The following is a 25,365-nucleotide window of genomic DNA, read 5'->3' as shown; positions in this document are numbered from 1 at the left end:
CTTGATCTTGATATCCTCCCTATGCTAATTCCCTGCCAGGTTCCACCCTCCTGAATGCTTAAGGGAAGATCCCTGTCTGTGTATCCTGCATAATGGACGTTAACAGCTTAGATGCAAGATTGTAAAACATCAGTAGCGAACTTCTGCCCTCCAGGGTTCTTCCATTGTGCTGTAAGCCTGTATTTAAGACCTCCTCCTTCCTTTAATAAACAGCATTAGGCATTTAAAAGAAAAAAAATAAATTCTTTAAAAAAAATTAAAGTTGGCTTTGGAGTTGGAGAATGGCTCTCTCCTTCTTTTAAACCCAAGCATGTTGTTAAAAGGAAAATGCAAACTCCCTGTATCATGCCAAAAGAAAAAGCCATCTTCTGATATGGGACAGGAGAAAACAAACAAAAAAAATGAACTATTCTATTGCTACTAATCTCAGTTCTTTGATTCTATTCTGATTCTTTAAACTTTTCTTAAAAATATGAATTTTATATCAAAATTTATAAGATTAATATATTTTTAAAACTTTTGTTATTATATTAATGGTCACATAGAGTACTAACTAATTCTAGAAAAAAAAGGCTTCAATTATCTGCCTTTACATGTTTTTGTGTTCGAGTCTCTATCAGTTTTCTGTAGGAAATCACCACCAGGCCTAACATCGAATTTGAAGTCTCCAGAAAGATGAGACCCCACAACAACGATTCTACATGAACAATAATAATACCACTAAGCTGACAAACATCACCTACAGATCAGCTTTGGACTACAAACTGCTCAGAGCAATTTTGAGATGGCTAGCTGAGATGATCCAGTTTTACAGACTACTAGAACAAGGACTTGAGATAAGCCCTGAACTTTAGCATTATACAGAGATTGGACAACAAATGATATAGCAACCTTTCCTAGAATCTGACAATTAACCCAAAACTTCTCTTTTCAGAATAGAGATGCTTTCACCCATAACAAGCAGGAAGCAATTTTAAGAACACGATGCCCCCATTCCCAAAGAGGTGGTGTGGGGCAGGTGGTTTTTTGGTCTTTCAATGGGTTTTGGGTTTGGGATAATTTTCATTGTTTAGGAGGGTTGGTTACAAGTTGTTGTTGTTAATGGTTAGGGAAGGGCTAAGCAAAGGAGATTAGATTTAAGGTTCTTGTTTGAAAAAAATTTATATATATATATATATATATATATATATATATATAGAGAGAGAGAGAGAGAGAGAGAAATGATAGAATAGATGGTAGATTATTGAATCTACTCTGAAAAGTATAGGTATGATATAGATAAAAAGATAGATTGTGGGGTTGGGGATTTAGCTCAGTGGTTGAGCGCTTGCCTACCAAGTGCAAGGCCCTGGGTTCAGTCCTCAGCTCTGAAAAAAAAAAAGATAGATTATTGAATCTACTTTTAAAAGACAATTACTAGTTTTAAATACTTTACATTGGATTTAATTTTTGTATATTGTATATAAATTATATATATTGAGATTGATATTGTTAAAAATGCTGTACATATATTCTATTCTTGTTCAGTATATTGTACTTATATGGTTCATTTAACAATGTAATGCAATTTGCTAATCCTTGAATGTTATTATTACCAACTATTAGGATATAAAGAAATGAAAGTTAGTAGTTAGACATTACAATTGGACTTGTAGTCATATTATGTGTGTTTTCAAGGTCAAGCAGATATATTTTAGATAGACAGGTCATCTTCAAACCTGAATATGCATTTAAAATGTTTTAATAACTTATAAATGTTTTATTTTTTTATGACTATGAGACATGTCAGCTCCTGGCAGCACCAATCTACTTCAGAAAAAACATGGGCATTGAAGAAACTGCATATTGAGTTAACTTCATTGTGGCAAAAGTTAGCCACTGGACAACAAAGTGTCCTCAAATCGACTGCTGACAAACAGGACAAAATGGACAGACAGGACATGAAACAAAGGACTACCGATTCTTGCCAAGACAAGTGTGGTTGTGCCTTTAGCAACAGGCATCCTCTGAGGCCAGGACAATATGGCACCATCACTGAAGTGGCTTTTGTATTCCAGATAGGTACCATGCCCTTTTCTTCAAAGGCAGCTGAACAGACAGTGGACCAATGGCTTCTGATGTGCAGTGGAACAGTAGCTGAAACAGTTATTCTTGAAAGAGTAACTAGGCTGATGGAGTCTAACCTCTCAATGGTAGACTGGCACTTAATAAAAGAGATGAAGCCACCCACAAGCTGAGAAGAATAGAATGTGGAGAAGAACGGGATGCTGAGACGAAGCCACCCACAAGCCAAGAAAAATGGACAGCTGAATTCCAAAAACATCAACAATTTCCAGAATTTAAAATCCTGAATCATGACAGGACACTGGTGGAATTCAGGTGGTTTTGGTACGTGGACTACTCTCACCAAATGTGAGGTCAAACTGTAGGCCTTGTGTACATCCTACTTCACAAATGAGTCTGTAGGCTGAAGATGATGCCCAACGTTGCGGGGAAACCTGGGGTGACTGTCCAGGCAGCTGGCTATTTCTGTCATTTCACATTTTTTGGAAGTCACTTGTTTGCACTTCATGTTTTATTAGGTAGTATTATTTCCTTCTTGGGTCTCTGAGGGAGTTGAAGGTTAAATAGTTATGGTTATAGTTATAGTTAGTTGAAAATTAGTAGTTATAGTGTTTTCCTTGTTAAGAATTTCAGAAAAGAAACTCACTAAAGAGGTGTAAGTGTATAAATTTGAAAGACATTATAAGATAGTACTTTTTTAGTAATATAAGTTAGGATAAAAAGTGAATCAGGTACATTTTGGACTTACCAAAATAAGATAGATAATGCAATATTTTCTCTAAGTTTTTCAAATGTCAATGTCAAATAGACTAGACACTGTTGAGGTATTTATTGCTTGTATATATTGTATATAGTTATTGTACTTATTGTATATAGTTTTTCTTATACTAGTTATAGCTTTTTTTCTTTTTTCTTTTTATTAGAATAAAAGGGGGAAATGTAGTGATATTTTATTTGTGATGAAATGTGATATTTTATTTGTATGTTAATAAATAAGGTTGCCTGAAGATCAGAGGTCAAATAGCCATTAAACAAAAGTCTGGCAGTGTAGCACATGCCCTTAATTCGATAACATGGCAGGCAGAGTAGCTGTGTAGTCAAGGACACAGCCAAGTGTGGCAACAAGAGCCTTTAATCCCAGTAACCACCATAGAGACCTGGAGGTCTGTATAGACAGGCAGTGACGAGGAAGTCATGTGCCTGGTCTTAGAGCCAATGAGAAGAAAGAACAGCAAAGCAATAAAAACACAAGTCAGGCAGGAAAAAACTCCCTCTGGGGAAGCTACTGCTGGTGGGAAGCTAAAGCTAGTTGTGGCTATTGCTCTGATCGCTTTGGCTATTTCCTCTGTACTTGGCTCTGTGTTTCTTTCTTTCTTTTTTTTTTTTTTTTTTTTTTTTTTGGTTTTTCGAGGCAGGGTTTCTCTGTGTAGCTTTGTGCCTTTCCTGGGACTCACTTGGTAGCCCAGACTGCCCTCAAACTCACAGAGATCCGCCTGCCTCTGCCTCCCGAGTGCTGGAATTAAAGCATGCGCCACCACCGCCCGGCCTGTGTTTTTTATTTACTAAGACTGTTTAGAATTTCGTCTACAATGACTGACTTAGTTTATGAGAAATGTTTCAGATTGCTTTCCCCTTCTATGATATAAAAGTTCAGAGCTTGCTGGGCAGCAGTGGCACACACCTTTAATCCCAGCACTTGGGAGGCAGAGACAGGCAAGTTTGAGGCCAGTCTAGTCTACAGAGCAAGATCCAGGACAGGCACCAAAACTACACAGAGAAACCCTGTCTCAGGAAAAAAAAAAGTTCAGAGCTTAAAATTTAATGGAGTTCTGATAAGCTGGTAAAGCAGTGACTACTTACTGCTCTGTCACAAGCTCAACATTTTAGATTTATTTTGGTTGTCATCTAAATATAAACTTAAAAGTACTTCTCACCAGGCCAAACAAATCTCTACTCAATCTATACCTGACTCTCTGGACAGAAGGAAAATACACATGTTTTTAACCCAAATCTGTAGTTTTTGCTAGGACTCAAAGGTATGAGTCCACTTCTGCTGTTTTACAGACACCCATTACCTGCTTTATCTACGATATGGATTTCAGTATAGATTGGTAATACTAATATATCTAAAACTTTTATGTCATTTTGTAAGATAAAAATTCATATAGGCCTCAGAGGATTAAAAGAGTCATAAAACTTGGATTCACTTCACAGAGGTCAAAAGGACAGCCTAAGTTTTCCCCACGTGTTTATACCTGAGGATGGTATTTTTCTCTCTCCTGGTTTTGGGACTCCCACCCTTCCCAATTACTAAGACTAAGTTCATAAATTTTAACTTCGGTCCTAGTTAGAACTTGTCTCAACAAGTTTCCACTTGGCTGGCAGACACATCCAAGCCTTAGTTGCTGATTACAACCTGCTCCAAACAACTATGAGCTCTGGACTTGCTAAAAGATGACACCACCTAGGGATCCACCCAGGGATAGGCCAGCATCTAAAGGGAAGAACCTGACATCCCAAATATTCCAACCATCAGATAAGGTTAGATAAGATCACCAGATGTCCCTGAGCCTAGCACATACCTATTTCCCTTTTATAGATACTCCTAGACAAATGTCAGCCATTCAGGGTCCTGAACCCTGAAAATCCCCTCACCCCAACCTCTACTATGACAAAAAAAACCTACCCTGCCTAGGCTCGGAGCTCTCCGCTCTCACCACTGCGTCAGCCAGAGAGACCAAGCTTGAGCTTGAATAAAGGCTCTTTGCTTTTACATATGGGATTTGGTCTCTGTGGTGGTCTTTTGGGTTCCCTGAGATCTGGACATGACACCTCCACTGTCTGTCTCCATTCTCCACCTTGTTTGAGACAGGGTCTCTTGTTCACCAATACATATGGAGGTCAGCAGTCCCTAAGAACTTCCGAAGAGTCTCCTGCCTCTACTTCTCATCTCACTGTGGAGCCTGGGATTGCAGGTTCCTGTGACCACACACAGCTTTACGCGGGTTCTGAGGATCCAAACTCAGGTCGTCACACTTGTGCAGCAAACACTTTATCTGCTGAGCCATCGCCCCAGCCCCCTTGGAAGACGTTTAAGTTGGTTCCTGAGCCCTTCGACACAACCTTGGTTGTCTTTGACTGCAGGGCATTTACCCACAAACCCCACAGTTCCCCAGAGTTTTCTTGAGTGAGAGCAGCAGGAAATATTAGATAGAAGGATTTAGAATATGGAGATAAACAGATAGAAAATACAGGATAGCCTCGAGAGGGCCTGGAACCTATTCCAACAGGCCCTGACTGTCTCTGCCCAGGATATTTATAGAGATGCCAAGGGGTGGAACAAAAGACCTCCTCCCCCAGCACAGCCAAGTGCAGACCATCTCAGACACCTGCACTCAGGCCCATGGTCCCATCATCCTCTCCATGCAGACCTGCTGGGTAAAGCCACTAGGAACCCAAAAATGGACTCCCACATTTGACACTTTGTTTTCTGAAGTTATCACAAAGTGTATCAGGTTCATCTTGCACACTTCCTGACTCACACCTAGGTTTAACCATCTCCTTGGCTCCTTTAAGTAAGAACATACTCTAAGTGGAGGTGGAGTTCATCGTGAGTGAACAATGGCATTTCTATGCCGTTCCAATACAGAGCTGAAGTTTATACTGACAGACTGAAGCAGTTTACCTCAACTTATCCATCTTCCGTCTGGGTCTGTAGTCTCCCATGATGAAAGTGCAAATTCTGTCTGTTTGTGTGTTGTTTGTTTGAGCTAAGGTCTCACTCTGAAGTCAAGACTGACCTCGGACTCACTACGTAGCCTAAGATGGTCGTGAATTCTCAGAAATCCTCCTGCCTCAGTGTAATTATCTTTTTGTTTTGTTTTGTTTTTATTCTTTGAAAGCTCACCACCCAGCTCCCAAATAAATACATGGAGATTTATTCTTACTATGAATGTCTGGCCTTAGCTTGGCTTATTCTAGCCAGCTTTTCTTAAATCGTCCCATCTACTTTTTGTCTCCGGGCTTTTACCTTTCTCTATTCTATATACCTTTCTTTCCTTCCTACTCTGTGGCTGGCTGGGTGGCTGGCTGGCTGGGTGGCTGGGTGGCTGGGTGACTGGGTGGCTGGGTGGCTGGGTGGCTGGGTGGCTGCCCCCTGGCAGCCTCCTCTACTCCTTTTCTTCATCCTCTCTCTTCTCTTTTCCTCCTTCTCTTTATTCTCTCTGACTGCCAGCCCCGCCTATCCCTCTCCTGCCTAGCTGTTAGACATTCAGCTCTTTGTTAGAGCAATCAGGTATTTTAGACAGCAAAGTATCACAGCTTCACAGTTAAACAAATGCAACATAAAAGAATGCAACACATCTTTGCATCATTAAACAAATGTCCCAGAGCTCAAACAAATGTAACCCATCTTGCCGGGCCGTGGTGGCACACGCCTTTAATCCCAGCACTTGGGAGGCAGAGCCAGATGGATCTCTGTGAGTTCGAGGCCAGCCTGGGCTACCAAGTGAGTTCCAGGAGAGGCGCAAAGCTCCACAGAGAAACCCTGTCTCGAAAAAAAAGAAAAAAAAAATGTAACCCATCTTAAACTAATATTCTACAACACCCTAGTTTCCCAATTGCCAAATTACAAGCACCTTATCACATCTGACTCTAAATTCTTAATTATACCAATATAACTAGTCATTTACATTATCAAGCAGTATGCTTTTAAAAATCCTAGACTAACCGTATCACTAGCAACATTATTAAAAAGTTAAAATAGGGCGAGCAAGACCTGAGAAGAAAAAGGCACTTGCCACCGAGCCTGACAACCTGAGTTCACTCCCCGGCACCCACACGGTGGAAGCAGAGAACTGACTTCTCCAAGTAGTCTTCTGACCTCCACATGCATTCCATGGCCCACATGCTTTGGTTCTGGAGGATACCATTCCCTCCTGTTCATTCACTTCCTGTTCATTCACTGCCGCTGGCTCTTATCATTTTCCTACCCCATCCTCCACAAAAAGTGGATGTACCATTGATGTCCCCTTATGGCTGAGAATTCCAGTCTATTATCTGTTGCACTGTGGCCAGTCATGGATCTCTGTGTTAATCACCATCTATCGCAAATAGAGGTTTCTTTGATGAGGGTTGAGAGATGCACTAATCTATAATGATAACTCATTAGGAACCTAATACTATTTCAATTTAGCAGAATAATAGTAATAGGTTCTTTCCTAGGACCTAGGACCTGTCTAGCCATAGGTTCTTAGCCCAACGTTGGTACCAGGCTTTGGTTTCATCTTGTGAAGCAGGACTTAAATTAAATCAGAAGTGATTGGACACTCCCATGATGTTCAAGTCCATATTGTACCAGTGGGCATGTAACTCTAATGATTCTCTTCTGGATAAGACTAATGATTCCTTTTCTCCTCTGGTAGCATGTATAATGCCTTCCAGTGCGATGAAAGCTAGCCACTCAGGTTAAGTTTCCAGGTCAGCACCAGCTTGTTATCTCCATGCTCTGTGACTCAACTACATGGTGTGTGCATGTACACACAACACACACACACACACCACACACACACACACACACACACACACACACACACACACACCAAATAAATAAATAAATAAATAAATGCAAAACTTTTAAGTTAAAATATTTTTTAAAACCATTTTTGTGGTAGCCGGGCAGTGGTGGTGCACACCTTTAATCCCAGCACTTGGGAGGCAAAGCCAGGCGGATCTCTGTGAGTTCGAGTCCAGCCTGGTCTACAGAGCGAGATCCAGGACAGGCACCAAAATTACAGAGAAACCCTGTCTGGAAAAAAAAAAAAAAAGCAAAACAAACAAACAAAACAAACCTATTTCTGTGCTTGTAGAACCCTACTAGGGACATACAGTTAAATTGATATGTCTTAAAGTTATCTGGAATTTCATTCTGGGTATTATAACACCAACCATGTGCACAGCATAGTGTACTACACCCCAGCTTCTTAACCTGAAGGGTATATCATATGGAGTCATGTAATTGAATACAGAAGTTGTGAAAAAAAAATTGGCAATAATAAAATGGTTCTGAATACAGTGGCAAAAACAAACAAACAAACATGAATTCAAATTCAAACATGTAACAAATCAGAGGCATTTCTGACAGTGCTGGCATATGTCACAACTGCATTGCAACCTTGGTCCTGAACACACAACATGCTTGCTTTGCACATCATACCACACAGCAGAGACAGACGCCAATTCAAACACCTTGGCTCAGATTTTGGACTATTATATGTTGTGAATTATATGGATTTAATGTACATACAAAGTATTAGTTCTTCTGGTTTCTACAAACATGGTTTAATCACAGCAAAGACTGAGTGTTTTCCTACCATTGTTCCTCAGTATGTATCGAATTAGCATATCCTTGGATTGTAGTGTGTTAAAATATTTGACTTTAAAATCCCTGTTGACATGTCATCTTTCTTTTGTTATAATGAAATACCCTGGTAAAAGCAACGTAATGGAGAAAGCGTTTGTTTTTCTAAGATTTATGGGGGGGGAGGGGTGTGTCCTTGCACCTGCGTGCAGATGCCTGCAGAGGCCAGATGAAGGCATCAGATCCCCTGGAGCTGGAATTACAGGCAGTCATGAGCCATCTGTCATGGATGGGGCAAGTGAACTCCAGTTCTCAGAAAAGCAACAAGGGCTCTTAACTACTGAGCCACCTCTATCTGGGCACAAAGCTAGGATACGGTTTGTCCTTACAGGCCAGCCAAGGCCACGGGGAACCTGACATACCTAGTCACATCACATCCACAGTCAAGGTCAGAGAGCAATGAATTAGGGTACGTATGCTAATGTTCCATTCGCTTTCTTTACTCTGACAGAGTTCAGAGTCCTCTGCCCAGGTGGTGATGGTGCCCTCAGGGGGTGGGTCTTCCCACCTCAATTAGCATAGTCAAGTCACTGCCCCACAGAGGTGCCCGCAGGCCAACCTAATCTAAACAATTCCTCACTGAAACTCCCTTCCCATAGGTCAGGTGTGGTGTCTCAGGCCTTTAATCCCAGCACTCAGGAGGCAGAAGCAGACGGATCTCTGAGTTTGAGGCCAGCATGATCCACAAAGGGATACACAGAGAGATGCAGTCTCAAAAAAAAACAAACAAACAAAAAAAAAAAAAAAACAAAGAACTCCCTTCCCAGTTGATTCTAGATGTGTCAAGTTGGCAATGACCTCTCCAGAGCTCAAACTTGAGTTTGACAATTGTTGTGAATTCCAGCTTGGGTTTGAGACAGAATTTCTGAAAGTTTCTGAAATGGTCTTAAATATGTGTCTTCCATTTTGTGCTATGTTTAATGTGACGCATTCCCAGCATCAGCAGTTAGAAAATCAAACATCATTCAACTCTGAAAACTGGTGAAGATGTTCTATGTCCTGCAGTACCAAATACCCAACCAAGATTTAATACTGTGTGTAATATAAATAAGCACATCCATCCTGTTAGTATGAAACTTTGCTTCCATCTTTAGCAAATGATAAAACCCCATGTATAACAAAGGATTATTGTAAAATTAATTTCTTCATTTTAATTTCTTTACTATCAGTAAATGTTTGATTTGTATGCATGTTTTTTTTTTTAATATGTATGGGTGTTTTGTCTGCATGTATGTCTGTGCACCACCTGTATGCCTGGAGTTACAGAAAGTTGTGAGACACCATGTGGGTGTCGGGAAATGCCCCGGGGTCCTCTGAAAGAGTAGCCTGTGCTCCTCACCGCGGGTCCACCTGTCTCTTCAGTCCCTGTGTTCGTGGTTTGTAACCTATGTACCTAGGGTCACAGAGAATCTTCTGGGTGGTATTTTTTTTTTTTCGAGACAGGGTTTCTCTGTGTAGTTTTGGTGCCTGTCCTGGATCTCACTCTGTAGACCAGGCTGGCCTCGAACTCACAGAGATCTGCCTGGCTCTGCCTCCCGAGTGGTGGGATTAAAGGCATACACCTCTGCCTCCAGGCCTGAGTGGAATTTTTTTAAAGAAGCCCTTTAATCCCAGCATTTGGGAGGCAGAGGCAGGTGGATCACTGTGAGTTCAAGCCGAGCCTAGTTGCAGGACAGCCAAGGCTACATATAGAAACCCTGTCTCAGAAAAGACGAGGAGGGGGGGAGGGGAGGAGGGGAAGGAGGAGGGAGAGGAGGGGAGGAGGAGGAGGAGGGGGAGGAGGGGGAGGGGGGAGGGGGGGAGGAGGGGAGGAAGGAGGAGGAGGAAGGGGAGGAGGAGGAGGGGGAGGAAAAGGAGAAGCAGCAACAGCAGCTCTGGAATTAATAATGTTCCCCAAACACATCCACATCCTAATTCCTGGACTTGTGAATGTGGAACTTTTTGTTGTTTTGTTTTGTGTGGTGTGTTGTTTGTTTTGTTTTGCGTTATCCAAGTGCCAGAATTACACTGGAGATTGAATCGCGTTTCATGAGAGCCGGGCAAGCACTCTCGTTGTAAGGAAAAGTGGTGGGGAAAGAGATCACTGGGGATCTGGAGATAGGCAAAGTCATCCTGCATTGCCGGGGAGGGCTATGTGAAATCGCAAATGCAGTGGAAGAGCCAGAGGACAATTTAGCAGAAGAGAAAGTAACGTGAGTTCTGAGACCAAAACAAGAGCCACACACTCAAGTCTTTACTGTCTTGAGAGTGCCAAGGCACCCAAAACGGCAAGGACGGGTCTGGATCTTACCGCTAGAGGGAGCAACAGCCCTGACATCTTGAGGCCTCGTTAGTGAAACTGATAAGCTCACTTCCTCTCCCACAGCTAGCCACTGCCCACTTTATGATTTCCTCCCCGGTGTCTTAACAGAAGGAAGTACAAACACAGTCATTTTCCTTCTGTTCTTCGTTGGATAACAAGTCGCACAGAGTAGGCACCTCCCTCCACCTTGGTTTTTCACCTAAGACACTGTGGCTACCCAGTAACTAACTGTCCCTTGGGCCTGTGCCCCTCAGTGCGCCAGCTCGCCCTACACAGCCACCTACCTTTCCCACCTGGATTATTTTCAAAGTCGATCCAATTCCCAGCACCTACACGGCAGTTCACAACCATCCGTAAATAACTCCAGTCCCAGGGCATCCAATGCCCTCTTCCAGCTGCCGGGAACACCAGGCATGCACGTGGCACACAGACATACATGCAGGCAAACACTGGTAAACCTAAAGTAATTAAAAAAAAAAAAAAAAAAAAAAAAAAGAATATGTCAAAAAGACATTCACCATGATCATATTGGCTTTATTCCAGAGATGTAGGGGTGATTCTCTGCAATAAGTATAACATAACACCGAATAAATGGACTCAAAGGCAAAAATATCATGACCATCTCAATGGATACGGAAAATGCTTTTGACAAAATCCAACATCCCTTCCTCATAAAATCCTTGAAGACACTGGAAACATCTCTCAAGACAGTAAAGGCTACATATGATAAACCCACAGCCAACACTTACACTAAGTATGTTGGGGGGGGAGCATTTCCATGACAGAAAAGACAAGGGTGTCCACTTTCTGCACTCTCATTCAATATAGAACTAAAAGTCCTGGCTAGAACAGTAAGAGAGAGAAGCAAAGGGATACAGATAGAAGAGAGAGATGGCTCAGCGGTGAAGAGCACTGACTGATGTTCCAGAGGACCTGAGTTCAATTCCCAGGCCGTAAGGTGTCGATCACACCAGGTTTAAAAAAAAAAAAAAAAAAAAAAAAAAGAGCTACAGATAGCACGTATCCTTATTTACAGATTACAGGATTCTATATCTAAGATGAGAAAGACTCCACTAAAAAACCCTTGATACTGATAAACACTTTGAGCCAAGTGGTAGGACATGGAATTAGCACAGGAACGTCAGTAGACTTCCTGCAAACCAATAATAGATATGCTGAGGAAGAAATCATAGAAACAATCTCATTCATAACTTTGAAGTAAACCTAACACAGGAAATAAAAGACCTCTATAATGAGAACTTTAAGACAAGAGAGACATTGAAGAAGACACTGTAGGGTGGAAAGACTTCCCATGCTCACAGATCCGAAGAAATAATATTGTGAAAATGTCTCTTACCTACAGCAATCTATAGATCAGCACACTCCTAATCAAAATTCCAATTTTGTTCTTCCCCCTCCTCCCCCCCAAAAATCTTAGAATTCGTTTAGAAGCACAAAAGACTTTGGCTAGCTAGAGTAACCTGGAGGCAAGGGGGTGGGCTGGAAATGTCCCCACACCTAATTTCAGGTTGTGTGTAGAGACCTAGTAACCAAACACACGGTGCGGGCACAATGACAGGCAGGCTGATTAACGGGACAGCCACCTGATTTGTCTGAAATGCTCACTGGGGAAGAGCACCTCTTACATGGTGCTGGGAAACCTGGGTATCGACGTGTAGAAGAATGAATCCAGAGTCTTACCTCTCACCCCAGACAAAAATCAACTCCAAATCGATCCAAAACTTTAACAGAAGACTTGAAACTCGGAAACCATTAGTTTCCGAAAAAGTAAATAAAACACTTCAGATGTCGGCATAGGTAAGGACTCCCTGAACAGGACTGCAGTTGCTCGGGAAATAAGGCCAACAGTTGATACATGGGGCCTCGTAAGATTAAACAGATTCTATATACCAAGGAAACAGTTAATCAAGTTAAGACACAGCCTACAGAATAGGAGAACAATCTGCTCGCTACACATTCAACAAAAGATTAATATCCAGAACATCTAATAACTCAGAAAAACTAAGCAACTGCAGCTGGAGACACTCACTGGTTCAGAGTACCTACAGCTTTTGTAAAGGACCTGAGCTTAGTTCTCAGCACCCACTTTGGGCAGCTCACAAGCACCCATAACTCCAACTCCAGAGGATCAGATGCCCTCTGACCTCTGCAAGAAACTTTACTCACATGCCCAAACCCACACATAGATACACACACATATATATATAGATTTTTTTTTTTTTATCTAGAAGAAGAAAAACTAGCCAGGCGATGGTGGCACACGCCTTTAATCCCAGCACTCGGGAGGCAGAGCCAGGTGGATCTCTGAGTTCAAGACCAGCCTGGTCTACAGAGCAAGATCCAGGACAGGCACCAAAACTACACAGAGAAACCCTGTCTCAACCAGCTCCCAAATCATGACATGGAGACTTCTTATTAGTTATGAATGCTCAGCCTTATCCTGTGCCTGTCCCGCTAGCTCTTATAACTTAACCTGTTTCTCTTCGGCTGCGTTTTGCCTCAGGGCTTTTTACCTTCCTTTCATTCTGTGTGTCTTACTCTGTGTCTGACTGGCTGGCCCCGGGCATCCCCCTTTTCTCCCTCGTTCTCTTCTCTCCTGCCTAGATTCCTCCTCCTACTTATTCGCTCTGCCCATCAACCCCACCTGTCCCTCTACTGCCTAGCTACTGGTTGTTGAATTTTTTATTGGCTCAATGAATCAATCTGTACACAGTTAAACAATCTTTACACAAATAAACAAATGTAACACATTTTTTTGATGAGGCAAAGTAATATTCCACGACACATTTTTTTAAGCGCTCAACATCCATCGCCATCAGGGAGGCCCAAATGAAAACTATTTGGAATTCTGTCTCACCCCGTAAGAGTGTCCCGCCCTCATCAAGACGACAGTAATGCTAGAAGAAGGTCAAAATCTAACCTTTATCCTAGAAGGAATGTAGCCACAAAAACACTAAAACAGGACTACTGTGTGACCCAGCTCTCACACCCCTAGGCATTTACTCAAAGAACTCGGTCTCCTGCCACAGAGATACTTGTGCATCAATATTTATTGGTGCTCTAGTCACAATATCACGGAAATGAAATCGGCCTGGGTGTCCATCAACAGATGAATGGACAGTGAAAACATGGTATATACACTCACAATGGAGTTTATTTCAGCCATCAAGAAAAATAAGATTATGAAACTTAAGAGCAAAATGCATGAAACTGGAAAATATTAAGTGAGATAACCCAGACCTAGAAAGATAAACACCACATCTTCTCATATACAAACTTAGCTTTTCTTTTTTTTTGGGGGGGGTGGGGGGTGTCAAGACAGTGTTTCTCTCTGTGTAGCTCTCGAACTCACAGAGATCTGCTGGCTTCTGTTGCCCGAGTAACGGGATTAAAGGTGTGTGCCACCACCATGTGGCCTAGTTTCTCATTTGTATATGTATCTATATGAAAATGAGTGTTTGTGATGGCAGAAAATCAGAAAGGTGTTCAAGAAGGGGAGGAAAAGAGGCTTTGGGGGGCTGATAGAACGCATCATATAAAGGTAGAAGGGGCACTACCAGGAGCAGGGAGGGTGAGGGCCAACCGAAGCTAAGTATATGTGAAAAAGCAATAAGGAAGTCCGCTATCTTCTAAGATAGTTAAAAAATAAAGGTCAGGCGGTGGTGGTGCACACCTTTGATCCCAGCACTCAGAAGGCAGGGCCAAGTGAATCTCTATGAGTTCAAAGCTAGCCTGGTCTACAGAGCAAGTTCCAGGACAGCCAGGGCTACACAGAGAAACCCCGTCTCAAAAAATAAATAAATAAATAAATAAATAAATAAAATAAAAATAAATCAAAAAGAGAAGTAGGGGCTTTGCAGATGTAAGTTTCCTTGATTCAAGTTCGAGTGAGCCCTTATCCAGTGGCTGTCATCTCAAGATCAGGAGGACGGGAACAGGGCCACCACAAGATCACACAGGAAAGCAGAGGTCAGAGCGCTGTGCACCAGAAGCTGGAGAGAGCAGGGGAGAGATGTCCCTCCGAGCCTGCTGACATTGTCACCATGGGAGAATACAACCACCGGCTTGTGGGTCTTTTTTATAACACCCCGCCATCCTAATGTAATCATTAGTGAAACTGGGAAGCAAGCCGATGAAAAGCCCACAGCAGTTACACGACGACGCATGCCCTTCTCACCCTCGGCAGCCCTAACGGAAACCCATTTTAACGGTATGGAATATCAGCTTCATGCACTTAGTTAATGGGGCTCCCAGTGGCAGATGCTGCGATTGCCCCCAACTCTTGGCTACTAGATAGACTATTTTTAGTGTGTGTGTGTGTGTGTGTGTGTGTGTGTGTGTGTGTGCCCCTAAGCCTGTATTTGTAATACTTGACTGTTTAAGTAGAGAAATCAGAAGTAAATATGACAAAATGTTAACCTCTGCTGATATGTTCGACAGGCATGTAGGTGTTGTATTTTCTGCGGGTTTTGGAATGTGTGAAATACTCTAATCAAAATTATATTCAAAAATCATTCAAACAGAATAAAGAAATGGCTCACCCAGTTTAAGTCATTCTGTGGAGCTGCTTCTGATAACAGTTTTCAGGTGACATTCCTGCCAGAAGCCTGTAATGATTCATACTGAAACTCATTATTTTATATGCTAACAAAAAAAAAAAAAAAACTTAAAAGAAAAAAGAAGCTGGTTGGCAGCTCCTATCTGTAACCACAGCACTTGGGAGCTGAGGCAGAGGATTACTGTAAGTTCTAGGCCAGCCTGATGGGCAGAATGTCTTAAACACAAAACAACCAAAAATGTGTGTGTGTGTGTGTGTGTGTGTGTGTGTGTGTGTGTGTGAGATCTTAAGAATGCCATGCAGAGGTTCTAGAACATTCACACTGCTGATAAGCCTCTCCACCATCTAGTTCCACACTGTCATTCCCCATAAGAGCCCTCATCACAGTACTCAGTCCCCAGACCTCCATTCTCCGGCGCCTGCTGGCCACTGATCTGCCTCTGTCTGTGGGTTTAGCAATTCTGGCTGCTTCATGCGAACAGAATCACACAGAAAGACCTCTTGTGGCAGTTTCACTGAATTGTCGTTTTGGGGGTTCACCCACATTGCAACACGCGCTGGCTCCTCCCGAGGGGCAGCCACCACGCGGATGTGCCACACTCTGCCCATGCATCGTGGAGCCTCTGGGCCGCTTCTGCCCTTTGACCGTTGTGACTTGCGCTGTCATGAAAAGTCCACGGTCAATTTGTTGTGTTGCGTTTTAGAATTTTTGCTTTTATTTGGGGAGGGGTATAAACGCCTAGGGACGGAATTGCTGGGGCAGATGGCAACTCTACCCTTCACTGAGGGTCTGCAGCCCATTCTCCACAGCAGCTGCACCGTTTTCTCCCTCACCACCAACGGCGGCCCAGCCTTCACGCCCCGGGGAACCCCAAGCCATTACCGGCACCGTGCGAGGTGAACGAGTTTGCTTTTGCTCCTGCTCTCTCACTGTTCGGCCCTCTGGCCGCGGGAGAGCTAACTCCCTCTGATTCACATCTCCTCGTATATTAAGACATAAACAACGAGCCGGTGCTTCCAGACTCGGAGGCAGGGCAGGCAGATCGCTGTGGGTTCGAGGCCAGCTGGTCTACAGAGTGAGTTCTAGGACAGCCAGGGGTGTTACACAGAGAAACACTGTCTTGAAAAACCAAACCAAAAAGAAGAAAGAAGAAAGAAGAAAGAGGAGGAGGAGGAAGAGGAGGAGGAGGAGAAGGAGAAGAGAAGGAGAAGGAGAAGGAGAAGGAGAAGGAGAAGGAGAAGGAGAAGGAGAAGGAGAAGGAGAAGGAGAAGGAGAAGGAGAAGGAGAAGGAGAAGGAGAAGGAGAAGGAGAAGGAGAAGGAGAAGGAGAAGGAGAAGGAGAAGGAGAAGAAGAAGAAGAAGAAGAAGAAGAAGAAGAAGAAGAAGAAGAAGAAGAAGAAGAAGAAGAAGAAGAAGAAGGGAAAGAACAGAACAGAACAAGGGTCCTTCCTCTCAGAAGTTCCATGAGTATTACATGAAATGGCGTATGTAAAGTGGTCATCTGGAACAGTATGCAGGTCCTAAAAAGATGAAATACAGACTTATCACACGTGGTGATTTGGATGTGAAATGCCTTCCAAAAAAAACGAATGTATTAAAGGTGTGGCTATCAGTTGATGGGCTCTGGGGAGGCAATCATATCATGAAGGCTCCAATTTTATCCATGGGTGAACCCAGAGTGTCAACCTGTGGTTCTCAGGCTGCATCCCAGGATAGCTAGGAATATAGCCCAATATTAAAAGGTTGGACATCTAACCCACTGACTTAGAAATTAATGATAGTATTGAACGATGGTAGAAACTACCTGAGCCAGCAGACCATGGATTAAAACCTCTGGAAATGACCCAAAATAAATCTTTCCTGTTTTAAATTGTTTCTGTAAGTTATTTGTCATGGTAACAAAAAATACTAACACACCATCTAATATGACCCTGATATGATATGATATCTAATAGGACCCAGAACCAGATATTGGGTAAATGCTGAAAGATCAGAGGAAACAAAGGAACAAGCCACAGCCAGTTCTCACCTCACCAACTCCTCAGCTGATCCTGTCCCCATGAATCTTCAGACTGGATACCTCTGAGTCCTCAGCCAAAAGGCCCTAGTTCCTGTCTCACACCTTATATGCCTTTCTCCACCCAGCCATTTCACTTCCTATCTCAACCTTCCTAGTGCTGGGATTAAAGGCCTGTGTGCTTCCCAAATACTGCGGTTAAAGGTATGTGCCACCACTGCCTGGCTCCGTCTCTCTCCTAGCCTGGATCAATCTCATGTAGCCCAGGGTGGCTTTGAACTCACAGAGATCCAGACGGATCTCTGCCTCCTGAGTGCTGGGATTAAAGGTGTGTGCCCCCACTGCTTGTCCTCTGTGTTTAACTCCGTGGCTGGCTCTGTCCTCTGATCTTCAGGCAAGCTTTATTTCTTAGATTACAAATATCACCACAATTCTGATCCATGAACTTTAATGACATTGTGCTAACTGAAATAAGCTAGTCACAAAAGGATGAATGAGGTACACTGAGGAGTCAAATTACAGAAACAGAAATAAAAATAATTACCAGAGGCTAGGGAAGGAGAAGAGCAGGGAGTTACTATTTGATGGTAGGGTTTCAGTAGGTGCTATAGTTCAGATCTGAAGTGTCCCCAAAGGCTCAGGTGTTGGTACCGGTATGTGGTGTTATTAGGAAATGGTGGGGCCTTTAAAAGGTAGAGCCAAGTGAGAGGAAATTAGGTCATTTGAGGCCTGTCCTTCTTGAAGGGGATATTGGGAGGCTAGCCCTTCCCCGATTTTCTCTTTGCTGGCTTCTGGGAGGTGAGAAGCTTTGCTCTGTCCTGCTACGGGATGCTCTGCTAAGACACTCTGTCCTGCTACGGGATGCTTTCCTCTGACAGTAACAGTTATTACTGTCTCCATCGGAGCAGCTGTGACTGCTCACAGGAGGCCCTCAGGAACAGGCCTGTTCCCTTCCCTCGTTGGGGAGGAGGCGGGCCACTGGACACCCATCTGAGATTGCAGTCACCCCCTTCTGCACCCGCTCACAGCTGGACTAGTCTTGGGAAGACCCTGTCTGTGCGGCTATGAGGAAGTCATTATCCATGCCAGGATGAGATGGTTCAGTAATATCGCTGTTGGGAGTCACCCACACTCGTTAGTAACTTCTCACCCATAACTCTATAGGCCAGACAAACTCATTGATTCACGGAGGAAGGCCTGGATAGAGCCATCCCTCTGGTTGGTCATTGGTGCCTTGTCTGGGGTAAGAAAGCGCTTGTCTATATCTCAACAAGGAAAGTCCCTGCAACATGCACCGCAAGGCCCAGAAGCAACCGAGTGAGCTGACCACGGGCTGACACCTCTGAAACCATGATTCCAGACACATCTTCCCTCTCGATCTCCCCAGGACAGAGGACGAATTTCCAGAGCAGGGCTCTGCAGCCACCAGCTCTGTGATGTCACAAGTCAGCAAGAACCCACTCTTCACGAGTGCGGCTGTCCTCCTCTTCTGAGGGGCCACCTTCCAAGACCCACAGTGGGTGTTCAAAACAGAAGATGGCAGCAAGCCCTGGCTACACTGTGCTTTTTTTCTACACACACTTAGCACATGGTTTAGTTTACAAATTAGACCCAGAAAGGGACTACCAACCATGAGACAGATGGACTATAACAAAATGGCCAGCACCCCTAGCGTTGCGCTTGGAGGACACTGTGGAGGGAAATATAGGCAGCTGTAATATGAGCATGTGGGACCACAGCAGTCATTCGGACAATGAGGATGGCTATTAGCACATGCTCACACAGACACACAGACAAAGGGGCAGTTCGTGTCCTGGGTGGGAGAGAGCAGGACCGAGCCAAATTCAAATTTATCATAATATCCAGGATGAGGCACAACTAAACACCGCTTACTTCTAGAATTTTCCATTTAAATGCTCTGCCCCTGGTGCGTCCGAGGAATGTCTGTGAATTTTGGACTTTCACATTTCCGAAGGCCAGCCTCTGCTGGCATTTGCAGCTGGTAACAGAGGTGGAGGATGGTGACATAGTTCTTGCAGATGCCAAAACTCAACAGATTCCTGGGTAATACTGATTAGGTAGCTGAAGCGACCGGGAGCACGTGGCCCAGGATTAGGCCTCAGCACAGAGTGGTGCTGCATTTGCTGCCTTCCTCTTTCCTCCCCTGAAAACACTCCTTTCTCCTGGGCATCCAGCCCGCTGGGTCTGCTCATAATCCTCTTATCCATCCAGCAGATGGCAGGAGAGGGATGCCTAGCAAATCCTCCACCCTCCCTGCACTGCACTGTCCACGGGCAGTCTCAACAAAAATGTCCCGACTTCCTCTTTCACCACGCTGCTGGACTCTCTGGACTCTCGGAGAGCGGCTCCTACCGATGGAGGCTCCTCTACCATGTCGATGCCGATGCCGATGCCGAAGGAAGGGCTGTTCCCTGAGGTACAATTAGGACAACACCGCTGTGAAAGAAATAGCAAAGAAGGTTCTTGGGTAGGGAAAGACGTGGCGCTGAGCAGATTTCTGGACTGAACTTGCCTGCAGCTTTGCTGGCCACCGTGGCAGAGGTGACCATCCCCCTTTACATGCTCCATGACCCCACCTCGTTCATCTGTCTCCTCAAGACTGCTGGGCATCTAGGTGTGGCGGCACACATCTTTGTTTGTTTGTTTGTCTGTTTGGTTTGGTTTGGTTTGTTTTTCGAGATAGCGTTTCTCTGTGTAGCCCTGGCTGTCCTGGATCTCGCTCTGTAGACCAGGCTAACCTCGAACTCACAGAGATCCGCCTGCCTCTGCCTGCCGAGTGCTGGGATTAAAGGCGTGCACCACCACTGCCCGGCTTCAGAGCATTTTTCCACGTGTATACTACTCTGTCAACAGTGTCACCGAGGCCAGGTACAATGAGCAAGTGGACGGGGCCAAAGTTTCCAGACTCCACCTTCTCAGGGGACTCTGCAGCACAGGTGACACAGAGGACCCCCTGCTCCTCTGAATCACCAGACGACCTTCGCTCTGCAGGACCCCTCTGAGTTCTGGCCACTTGACTCCTTCCGGTCATTCTTACAGCTCCTCACGGTTCCTTGACTGTGGTTACTCGGCATGGCAGGTTTGCCTCCGGGTCTTCCCACACCCTCGAAAACAATTCCTTATAGTAAATATTCAGTTTTGAGAGAAAGAGAGAGGGATGGGGTTGGGCACAGCTCCCTAGCTGGTTGAAGCAGGGATGAAACTAGCAGATGTTGGAGTCCCTGCCTCCCAGCTTTTCTCTTCCTACCGTAGAGAGCTATGGAAGGGATGCCGAGAGGATGTTCTCCAGCCTCCCAGGTCCCTTGTCTAACTCCAGCTCCATCATTTACCAGCAGGGTGACCATGGGGATGTGATTTGATCTGTCGAGGCCTTGGTATTTCTTCTGTAATGTGGATTTGGGTTGTACCTATATCTCAAGGTTACATTAAGAACAGAATGAGACTGTGTGTGCCCAGGGCTTCCCCAAATACAATGTTTTTATAAATGACAGAATTTAATGCCACACAGAATATGTAATGGTCAGAAAAACGATTGATTTTTAAATGGACAAAGCTAGGGTTGGAGAGAGACAGCTCAAGCAGTTAAGAGCACTGGCTGCTCTTCCAGAGGACCTGGGTTCGATTCCCAGTCCCCACAGGGCCATTGGCAGTTCACAGTTCCGAGGGATCAGACACCCTCTTCGGATGTCCACAGCCATCAGAGATGTACACACGTACAGGCAAAACACCACTAAACATAAAGTAAAATAATTCACAGGAAAATAAAGTTAAAACAATAACAGTAAGAGGCTAGGTGGAATGATGTACACCTTAGTCTGAGCACTCAGGAGGCAGCTGGGTTTCTTGAGAGGCAGGGGCAAACCTGATATACTGAATGAATTTCAGGCCAGCCGCAGCAACATCGTGAAACCCTGTCTGGAAAAAAAAAAAAAAAGTAAAGAAAATTGAAGTGACCAAAGGGCTTGAATAAACATTTCTCCAAAGAAGAAATACCAGCAGATAAGCATGGCTGGGGGTGGCAACATTGGTGACATGCTTACTGTATCAGCACGAGGGGCTGAGTTCCACCTCCAGCACTCGCCGGTCTGTTTTTAAGCAGGTGCAGGGGTTGTGGTGGCATGGCAGTGTGCATCTGTAATCCCGGAACCAGGAGGCGAGCAGGAGGATCGATTCCCCTGGGCTCTCTAGCCCATCAGTCAAGACAAATCAGCAAGCTTGAGGTTCAGTGAAAGACGCTGTCTCAGAGAAATAAGGTGTAGAATGATGGAGGCAACGCTCAGTCCATACCTCTGGTTTCCACATGCCTGCACACACAGGTGCACACACAAGAAAGACAGAGAGAAAGAGAGGGAGGGAGAGGGGGAGAGAGAGAGGAACAGAGACAGACAGAGGCTCTCCTCTCTGCCAGGTTCAACATCACTTCATTAGGGGAATTCAAGTCAAAACCACAATGAAATGCTGCTTCATTCTTACTGGCACGGCTATCATTAAAAATGCAGAGGACTCGGAGCCGTCAGCCGATAAAGGACCTACTATGCAAGTGTGAGGACCAGCGTTTGGATTTCCAGAACCCACATAAAGGCCAGCAGGGATGGCGGCCACTGTAATCACAGCCCTTGGAGGCAGAGACAGGGGGTCCCCAAAGCAAGCTGGCTAGTCAGTCCAACAAGCTTCCGGTTCGGTGAGAATCCCTGCCTGAGTAAATAAAGCAATCAAGGAATATCCTCGGCGCCAATATACTCTGACCTGCATGCACACACATCCTTGGCCACACCACACACATATAAACATGAAACAATACAGAAAAAGAAAGGGAAGCTGAGAGGAAAGAGAGGAGGGAGGAGCATGGATGTGGGACCCTTGAACTGCGTTGGCAGGTTTGGGAAGGGGCGCAGCCACTAGCGAGAACACTATGGAGTTTCTGGAATTAAGAATAGATACGACAGCGGGGAGGTGATGGAGCACGCCTTTAATCCCAGCACTCGGGAGGCAGAGGCAGAGGGATCTCAGAGTTTGAGGCTAGTCTGGTCTACAAAGTGAGTTCCAGGAGAGCCAGAGCTATTCAGAGAAACCCTGTTTCAAAAATAAAAATAAAAAAATAAAAAAAGGAGGAGGAGGAAGAAGAAATATGACATGGTAATCCCAGCTCTGCATATTTATCAAAAGGATTGAAAACACGGTACCCACGCCACTCTTGGGGACTTACAGCTGTACCCTTACTGGGTTTCTCGTTCTGTGCTCCTAGTTACTCGAGACATTTGCAAGCCCATGTTTATTCACATCAGCCAAAGGAAAGGGACACCTCAGGCATCCACCAACAGATGAGTGTATAGAGACAGTGTGGTGTGCAGACACAACAAAAGAGCACGCAGGTTTTGAGACTAAGGAAATCCTGTCACACGCTACGTGCACGGAGTTTGAGGACATGGTGCTAAGAAAAACCAGCGAGTTATGGGACAGGATTGCACTGACCCCAAGGAGGCCAAACCAGCCACCCCCTCCCCCCTGCTTCCCTCCCACTAGCCTAGACTGCACAGGAATAGAGGGAATTATCCCTTCCCTCTCCCGAGCTTCCTCTTGTTCATGGTTTATTGATTGAATAAATGTTTGTCGAGGATCCGTTGTGTGCTAAGCCCCAGGGTTGGCTCTGGGGACGACAGTGGTAAGAAAGGCAGCTAGCTGCTCGCCAGCCATCTACTTCCTAGTTAACAAAGTGACCTCAGAAAGTGTCAATGTCATGCTGAGGATACACAGACCTGCCAGAACCAAGGAAGACTCACAGTGAGAAATACCAAGCCAGGAGCAATGGTAACTTCTGACACAGGAAACACATGCAAAAGCCCAGACACAGAAGACAGCTCGCCGTGCCTAAGAAACCAAAGGCCAACATGGCTTGAGGAGAGGCATGAGAGCAGCTGGAGATGTGGCTATCACAGAGCTCGCTGGACTTTGTAGGTGTGAAGGGAAATGTAGATAACTTAATGGATGGTCCTGTGAGAAAATGTCAGTCCTGAACACCAGGGCGCCAGTGAAGAATAGGATTGGACATCCCCAGGTTCTCCCTCAAGGCTTGTACTTTGCCTCCTGTGAACCCAAGGGTTCTCAAAGTTGGGTATGCATTTGGACCACCTAGTCTTATACAACAGACTCCTAGGCTACCCCGGTTTGATCAGGCAGATCTGGGCAGGGCCCAGAGTTTGCACATCACACTCACGGCAATACACTGCTGATCCCAGCTGCGCTCCGCCACACAGGAAATGACGCAGGAAGCAAGTCTGAGATTCTTTCAGAATGTTTCTTCTGTAAAGGTGCCCTTCTGTCCTGGTGGGCATGGTTATCAAATGAGAGAAAATGTGTCTGGGACAGCTGCGTCTGGGTGGGGGCAGGAGCATTATTTTCCTGTGTCGTTCTGGCTGGCCTTGAACTCACTATGTAGACCAGGCTGGCCTCACAGCCTGAAGCGGGCCTCCAGCTTTTGTTTTCTGAGCGCTGGATCACAGGCGTGTGCACTACGCTTGCTGGGAAAGCCTTTTATACGAGGAAAAAGACAAACACATGGAATTACCACCTTCACAATGCACCCTCCCAGCTGCTTCCTTCAGAGCTTATAAGAAATCTAAGAGCATCTAAGAGCATCATCTAAGAGCAGCTGCCTGCTTAGGAACAATGGCAATCTGATGTCACTTATCCTGTCTAAGTCCTTTGAATATGTGAGCAACTGTAGCCCACCACGATAGGACGACAGCTATCTGGCCCCGCCTTGGAGAAACCTTTACATTCACCTCTATTGTTCTCATCACCAGCAGAGCTCGATGCCGCCTTCCAGGACCCACGGTTATTTTTGTCAACCATCATTTCGTCCCACTCCTCTCAAACAAAGCTCTCCTGTGAGTCATCTGGGGAATCCAGAGGCATGTGACGGTGGCTCAGCCAGTCTCTGGCCATTCAGGAGGAGAGGATTAATCTTCTCTTGCACTCAGTTGGAAAAACAACAACACAGATTCATAGGCTGCTTGACACTCAAGAATCTAGACTGTACATGTATGATAAATGCTTAGTATGTGTGTGTGTATTTATTATATTCACTTACCAATTCAGTAAATATTTGGGGACTATCTGCTATGTACCAGGCACTGTTTTAGGTTCTAAAGACACAGCAGTGCACAAAACAACAGAGCCCCCCTTCCATGGGGTTTATTTGTGTTTCCACTCTTGGAACATACAGCAGTATCCCCTCGTTACGGTTCTTCTCTCCATAGTCTCAGTTACCTAGTGTTGATTGCAGTTGGAAAAAAAAAAGTTATGGGGAAAATTCTAGAAGCAAACAGTGGCTAAGTTTTAAACTGCATGCCGTTCAGAACATCATGAAATCTAGTGCTGGCATTCTGTAAATTATCTTTTTATCCTGAGTATCCAAGCAGTATGCTTTCTACCTGTTAATCTCTTAATGGCTGTCTGGGTTATCAGACTGGAAAAAAACATTATTTAATGGATTCAGTACTTTACAGCCATCTACTCTAGGCCTTGGATGGGTTCCCAGTGGATAAGGAGGACCAGTGTATTCTGAAAGTGTACTTGTGTGTCAGGTGTTGGCAGAGGAGACAGCCACGCACTCAAGTGTAACAGGGAACTTGGTGGAGGTGAATATGGGTTGGGAGACAATAAAGCATGAAGGAATGCTGAGGCAAGCCAATCGGGTCTTCAGTTGTGGGTGTCATTTTCCAGGTTCACGAAGGGGAGTTGTTGTGGACTGACTCTGAACTCCCCAAAATCCATACATTTAGGGGTCCTAATGTGATCTTTCTCCATTACCCTACTCTTTGGACTGAGGAAGTCCAGGTCATATTTGCCCCACTAGTTTATTTTGGAAGCATGTAACGTGTAGTCTAGTTTCACAGGTACACAGCTGGAGAGAAACTTTCACTCAGGTAGATTCATACGTGGAGTTTACCCAACGCATGATT

Source organism: Peromyscus leucopus, chromosome 8b (genome assembly GCF_004664715.2).
Source record: "Peromyscus leucopus breed LL Stock chromosome 8b, UCI_PerLeu_2.1, whole genome shotgun sequence".
NCBI lineage: Eukaryota > Metazoa > Chordata > Mammalia > Rodentia > Cricetidae > Peromyscus > Peromyscus leucopus.
This window is presented reverse-complemented; position numbering follows the sequence as displayed.